At 41.5% G+C, this 7,730-nt stretch overlaps 1 pseudogene; it reads left to right on the top strand.

Moving 5' to 3' along the window:
• The first annotated feature begins 4,115 nt into the window (after nucleotides 1-4,115).
• LOC102886366 lies at nucleotides 4,116-4,638 on the top strand (annotated as a pseudogene).
• The last annotated feature ends 3,092 nt before the right edge of the window (nucleotides 4,639-7,730 follow it).

Below are 7,730 nucleotides of genomic sequence, written 5' to 3'. Positions count from 1 at the left end.
GACCCTCAGTTACTAAGGTATAGGAGTCATCTTTCCAGAGCTGAAAAATGAGTGAGATTTCTTCTGTCATGTCAATGGGTGATTTTGAACTTGCTAGAATGAAAGCAGGGAGGAATAAGAGAACTGAAAGTAGAGAGATGATCTGCTTCAGGTTAAAATTAACTCCATAGCTACCAACAAGTTGTTGTGAAGCCTGCAGCCACTGAGCACAGTAGCAGTACATTTTATACTTTGGTCTTCATAGCTTGGCACAAAAGTTCGGGAAAATGATCCTCTCTTAATCTGTTCGGGCTACTATAACAAACTATCATAGGCGGTTTATAAACAATAGAAACTTATTTCTCACAGTTCCAGGGGCTGAGAAGTCCAAAATCAAGGTGCTAGCAGATTCGGTATCCGGTGAGTGTCCACTTCCCGGCTCGTAGATGGCCATCTTCTCACTGTGTCCTCACATAGCAGAAAGGAGAGGCAGCTCTTTGGGGTTTCTTTTATAAGGGCACTAATTCTGTTTCTGAGGACTCCACCCTCATGATCTAATTACCTCTCAAGGGTTCTACCTCCTAATACCATCACATTGTGGGTTAGGATTTCAATATATGAATTTTGGTGGGCCACAAACATTCAGTCCATAATAGACCCAGTCTCTTAAAATCATACAAAATTCCTCCCATTTTATTTCAATAGATGTTGATTATATACCAGGGCACTGCAGAGGCTACAAAGATGAAAAAGATACAGTCCTTGTCCCCCTGGGTTTTTCAGTCCAGCTAGAGAGACAGCCTTTCAGCAACTCATTCTAATAAAAAGAAGATGAAAATAAGTGCCAAACAGAAAGAAAATCAATGTGCTGAAGAAGTCCAGAGGAAGAAAGGGTTTACATTCACTCTTGGGAAAGGTGTTGGTGTTTACTGAGTCCTCAAAGAATAAGTAGGATTTGGACAGGGAGAAGCAGCCGAGGGATCAGCAGGAGCAAAGCCACAGAAGCATAACGTGTCAGAGGAGCCTGGGAGACTCCAGGAGTTAGCAAATGCCTTTTCAACCCCCAATCTATTTGTGACACAAGGAAAATTAGGATGGTTGACTGACATGGCCGTTCCCAAAAAACTAAGGGTATTCTTGTCCTGCTCTAGCTTGAGAGGATGAGAGCTGGAAATGAGTGCAGCCAGAGAAGCCAGGTGTTCATATGAACCTGGAGGTCATAGGTTGATCATGAAGTTAAGCATACAGGCAACTTCTATGAAGGTTCACCAATTAAAGTTTCTCCATGTCAATGTAAAAGAAAGAAGTAACCTAATCAACAGATGATGAAATACTCCCATCTTTTCACTGAGCTTCAGATCTAGGAAAAATGCAAGCAAAGTCTCTTAAACCAGTGTTCCCTGGATTTTCCCACCACAATATACCTACTTGCCGTGTGCTGACCAGTTTGCTCTCAGATCTTTTCCCCCTCTCTTCTCTGCCTTGTATGGTAGGGAACTACATTGCCCAGCATCCCTTGCCCTCTGGCCAATGGGAGGCACTGTCCCTTGTTTGACCCCTTGGTGCTTCCATCGCCTGTGTAACCAAATCCCTGCACTGGAATGTCTATTTCCCTGACTGGAGGCAGACAATAGGGCAGAGCGATTTCTTTGCTATATCATACTTTGCTTAAAAAGTCAAGTAAATTTCGCACCGTATCCCAGAATACATCTGTTCGTTTTAATGTAAAAATAATGTTTCTCACAAATCTCAGTGTGAATTTAAAGCTCCAGAAGGACGCCTCACGTTTGTTCTGTAGCACTATTTTTCCTACTCCTTAGTGTACTGACAGAGACCTCCCCATGTAGTCATTGACCATCTGCGTTACTCTGCTTGGGCTGCCAGAACTGAACACCACACACTGGGTGGCTTAAAGGACAGAAATTTACTTTCTCACAGTTTGGAGGCTGGAAGTCCAAAATCAAGGTGCCAGCAGGGCTGATTTCCTGGCTTGCAGATGGCTACCTTTTCTCTGTGTCCTCACATGGCCTTCTCTCTGCATGTGCACTTCAGCGTCTCATTCTCTTATAAGGACACCAATCCTATCAGATTAGGGCCCCATTTAACCTTAATTACCTTCCTAAAGGCCCTGTCTCTAAATACAATCACATTGGGGGTTAGGGCTTCAACATATGAATTTTAGACCGTTCAGTCCATAACACTGTTCTTATAACTTTTCGGCAGAACTGCAGAGAATCCATACCCATTTTTATGATTATTCCAACATTTCCGGGCAGAGCCATTGTGTCCCCAAAAGCCACCACTAAAAATGAAATTGCTATCTGGGAGCCTAAGAATATCCCCTCTAGTGTTCTTCTATTAGCCATTAGCAAATTACCACACTGAGAGGGTCATCCCGGAAAGAGAAAGGGTTATGGGGGGTGGGGTTGAGGAGAATGGGGGTAGAAGAGGAATAGTTCAGGCAGCAAACGACAGGCTGAATTGAGCTGAAGATGGGACTGTGAAATATTCTTTTCTCATTTTTCTTCCCCATTTTTTTTCTCTGCCTTTATTTTTTTCCCTTGGTTACCTTCTGGTGTAAGGAGCAATATATCTAAGCAGGGAGAAACCCTCATGTGTCTACTTGATCTAGGAACATGGTCACTGCCACATACCTGACTGGGTCTATTTCTTTCTATTCAAAATAGTGATGCACAAAAAGAGTGCTTACGTGCAGGCCCAGCGCTGGGTTCTGGTGTGACAACGAACAAGAGCTTATAGTATTGTTGAGGAACTCAACTCTCCCCTCAACTATTTTAGTAGGGTTCATTTCATTCAGAACCTTAAAAGTCAACAGAAGGATAGGTTGAATCCCTACTATGAAATTAACCATATTCACTTGGGGGAGGGGGTATTTAAACCAAATTGAAAATGATATAAAGTAGAAAGAGCCATGTTACCCTCTTACTGGGATGTTATTAACCAGAGACACTAGGGCTCTGTTTCTGGCCAGTGTAATCTGCACACCCAGTTCAGGGTGCCACCCGCTCACCCTTTGCTGTTTTGCACTGGCCATAACCCATACAGTTCTGGTTACTTCTCAGCATTGGTATTAATTGCAGAGACATAATTGTTTATGGATTTTCTGCCTCTATCAATTGTTTTTCTATTTCTAGGTGTTCCTGTTCCTAAGTTATATTGTAGAAATGCTAAGGAATGCTCTAATGCAAATGTGTTAGTTTGAAGCTGCGGAGTACAAGGGATGTTATAGGCCACCCAACTTTCAGGAGGCTCTTCTATACCACAGAGGAGCTTCCCCCACTATTCTATTATCTAACAGTCCCTCTATTGCAGCAGTGAGGGTCAAAATCTGTCTTTTTGCAACAAAATGTCTTTTCTGTTTAACTAGTGTCACATGTGTCCTAAGTGTTGAGCCAAGTCACCTGGCTCTACTGGACTCATTAGCAATGATTCTTTCCCTGGAAGTAGGCTGCTGAGGCAAAAACTCTCTGAGTGTCAAGCCTGGATTCTATTCTCATCTCTCCCTGATTTCATATTCTATTTCTGATTACCTTTTATGTGTGTTTTTTTTCTTTATACTTTTAAATGCAGTTGGGTAAAAGAAAATATGTGGATTTCAAGTTTTAACCAAAAAAATAAAAAGAGAAGGGAACTAGCATTTATTCAGCATGAACACCATGCTAGGTGGCTTAATTACGCTGCCTTTGTTTAACAACCCCAACAACACCAGGAGATATTACCTCCCCACAGCTGAAGACTCTGAGGTCAGGAAGGTAAGAAGCTAGTGGAAGCAGAGCCAGGACATGCAGGTCTGACTCAGGGCCCATGTTCTTATTTACTTAGGCCCAATGTGCACCCAGCCTGAGTCTACACATTGCTTCTATTTTCTGGTTGGGCATAAACATCACCAAGGACTCACAGCTGATAAGCAGCAGTACGTGAACTGAGGGGAAAAAAGCAGGTTTTCTGACTACCAACTTGCAATAAAACTTTAAAACGCAGCTCATCTTCCTTATGATTAAAACCACATTCTGTCATCTTGCATCCCTGCCTGTGTGCTCTTATTCTCAGCTGGTCTGCCCAAGACCCTCTGAGTGCCAACCCTAGACCCCCGCGTGACCCCGTTTCCTCTCCAACAGATGAAAGAAACTATCATGAACCAGAAGAAATTCGCCTTACTGCAGGTACAGGTGTGCGTTTCTGGGAAAGGAACTACTCGCAGAAAGAAGGTGGTTCACAGAACAGCTACAGCAGATGATAAAAAACTTCAGTTCTCCTTAAAGAAGTTAGTGGTAAACAATATCTCTGGTATTGAAGAGGTGAATATGTTCACAAACCAAGGAGCAGTGATCCACTTTGACAATCCTAAAGTTCAGGCATCTCTGGCAGCAGACACTTTCACCATTACAGGCCTTGCTGAAACAAAGTAACTGACAGAAATGCTGCCCAGCATCTTAAACCAGCTTGATGCAGTCAGTCTGACTAGTTTAAAGAGACTGGCTGAAGCTCTGCTCAAACAATCTGTGGATGGAAAAGCACCACTTGCTACCAGAGAGGATGACGATGATGAGGTTCCAGATCTTGTGGAGAATTTTGATGAAGCTTCCAAGAATGAAACAAACTGAACTGAGTCAACTTCTGAAGAAGATAAAACTTGAAGAAGTTAATGGGAGTTTCTATTTTATATTATGACTGCTTTTTAAATTTTTTTTTAGTGGATCTGATAAAATCTCAATGTCTGACATTTTTAAGCCCCTTGGACACTGCAGCTCTTTCCAGTTTTTGCTTATATACAAATCATTCTTTGCAGCTAATTAAGGTGAAGAAGCCTGGGAATAAAATTTGAAACAAAGGTTAATAAAATTCTTTGCCTAGTGAAAAAACAAAACAAAACATGTTCTGGTTTTCTGGATGAATGTTCATTGTAAAGTCAAGTGCTCGTGTCTCCTCCGTTGTCAGCTGCTGTGATGGCATGTATTTCTATATGTCAAAAGAGTTATAGTCTCTCTTTTTGTGTTTTTATGTCATTGATGAAAATATCACAGCTCAAAATATATATAAACACATATTTCTACAAAGTAATGTGCAGTGTCTGATTATTGACATAATAGTCCCCAATTTCCTTAGCTCTTTCCGAATATCTTATGTATATATGGGAAGTGGGTTAAATAAACAGAATTTTAATTTGTGTCATCCTTCATTCTCTCAGTTAAACATAACACTTGAGATAGAGCACCTTTTCCTAGCTAAGAAAAAACACTACCTCTGAAGTAAAACAAATCCATAATTGTCCTGTGATTACATCACACCATGGTTTGAAGCACAAAGAATATTCTTGTATAATATCTTCAGTCTAAGAGTATGTTATTCACCTCATCATCTATTTGTTTTTGCTGAAGCTATATTAAAATATTAAAAATCAAGTTCCTCCATAAGAGGAGAAGTGCTGACCGACATCCATAGCAAGCGGTTGTACGAAGTGGCCTGAAGGGCAGTGTCTCCACCAGGAACTGAGCCAAGGTGGCCTTCTTCTTTCCAGGATCCCACTGGCCACCTGGCTATGAAGCCCAGAGGTGGCAGGTGGTGTGATCTCACCTGGACGCAACCTGATTTTGGAGTATGGTGAGGCTTGGAAACTTCCAATGACCCTTGTTCAAAAAACAAAACCAAACAACCCTAGCTGCTAACATTAAAAGCTTATATTTAGCACAGTTTAAAAAGGAAATTAAATAAACATATATGCATATAGATGGCAGAAGTCAAATATATACATGCATGTATACATATAATTATATACGTATATACATATGTGTACATATGTATATATATACATATACATACATATGAGGTTAAAATTTTATATCAGGATTCATTGGTTATAAGCAACAGAAATGGGTTCTGGCTAACTTGAGGGGGAAAAAAGAAGGCGAAATTGATGGGGTATAAAAAGGATAGCTTTCAGAATCAATGAAAGAAATACTAGGCTTTGAAAGCACAGGTCTCAGGCACTTAGGTGGACCTTAGGCTCTGGTTCCAACATGCCTTCAGCCTCTTGGTTTCTGCTGAATAATTTCCAAGAAGAGAGCATCTGGGTGGCTCAGGATGGGTCAAGTGTCCACTTATATGATAGGAGTGGGTAAGGCCCCTGTGATTGACAGCCCCACCAAAATTAGACGAAGCGTGAGTAGTGGGGTGGGGCAGTTCTGCAAAAGAAAAGATGCTAGGCAAATGAAAAGAAAACTCCAGATGTCCACCTCTGTGAGTAAATACAGTGGCAGTGAAGATGAAGGGGTGGCCAGCTGATGAGACCAGAGGAAGCCTGAAAACAGTTTCACAGCTGCAAGTCATTTATAACTGAACTTCTATGGAACAAACAGCCTCAGCGCTTAGTGGTGACTTTGAGGGTCGCCAAAAGAAAGACAATAACTATCTTTTCTTCAGTCCCCTGGGGAGGAAGTTTGGTTCGGTAATTGTTGAGGTTGGACAGGTTGAGGTTATGGCTCTGCCTCTGCCTCGCACACTCAGAGTGACTGTGGAATGGGGTTTTAAAGGCAAGGCCAGCCTTTCTCCTTAGCCCCGAGCAGCTAGAACAAACATTCGCCTGCTGGGCATACCCCTGCTTCAGCCGGCCTCTGACAGGCACCCGGGGAGGCAGTGCATATAGGGGTTACCAAGAAGCCCCCTTTTGACATTTACCTTAAAACTTAGAGACCCTCTAAAACTGTGCTGTCTAATAAGAGTAGCCAGGAGCCACGTGCAACTTGGTTATCCGAAATGAGATGTGATGTAAGTGTAAAATACACATAGGACTTGAGAGATTACTATGGGAAAAAAGAGAACATAAATATTAGTAATTTAAAAATATTTATTACATGTTGAAACAATAATATTTTGAATTTAAGAAGATATTTAAGAGGCTATATTGAATTTAAGAAGACATTAAAATTAATTTCACCTGATTCTTTTTTTAACATGGCTACTAGAAAATTCTAAATTGCATACGTGGTTTACATTCTATTTCTACTGAACGATACGCGCTAATATCCTTGCTTGCCTTAGTAGTGCAGTTTGGTTTTTTGTTCATCTCTATAGATTCCTTAACACGCGTTAGTGCCTTGCACAGAGCAGGTTTTTGTTGTGCAAATTAACAAATTAATAAATTTATTCAAAGCAGTATTTATGCTACATGTATTTTTGCTTCACTGGAGAGATAATAAGAATTAATAAGCCACGTAGTCAGTACTTATCTTTTGCTAGTACGAGGGTTAAACCCTTCTCTGAATAGCAAGGCTAGTGCACTTCAGCTGTGAGACTGGCGGACTCCCGTGCCCCTTTTTTGTTGTTCCTTCGACACACTCTGCTTCAGTAACAAGTTGAGACCTTCGAGGTTTAGATAGCTTACCTGAAATTTATGTTGTGTAGCAAATAAATGTTTTTATGGAAATGAAGAGTCTCTGTAAATGAAATGATCAGGTTGGAAGAGGTTTTCAAAGCACTCTGAGGTAGATTATTTCTGTGAATAGCCCAAGGCCACACTGCCCTTACCTGGTAAGGCCGGAACTGGACTCCCACACTCTTAAATGAGGTAACTTTCAATTGCACAGAGAAAGGAGAGGTTGTCAGGCATGGTCGCCCTTGGCTTTCCTCCCTCTAACATCTGTGATATCTGTTTCTTCCTGCCTTACTGGGAGGAAGGAGTGTCCTTACTCCTTTCCAGAGCTGATGTTGCCACCTGTGCCCCACGCCCAGCA

Source organism: Pteropus alecto, unplaced genomic scaffold, assembly GCF_000325575.1.
Source record: "Pteropus alecto unplaced genomic scaffold, ASM32557v1 scaffold76, whole genome shotgun sequence".
Classification (NCBI taxonomy): domain Eukaryota; kingdom Metazoa; phylum Chordata; class Mammalia; order Chiroptera; family Pteropodidae; genus Pteropus; species Pteropus alecto.
Note: the sequence above shows the minus strand (reverse complement) of the source record. Positions and strands in the feature narration are given on the sequence as shown.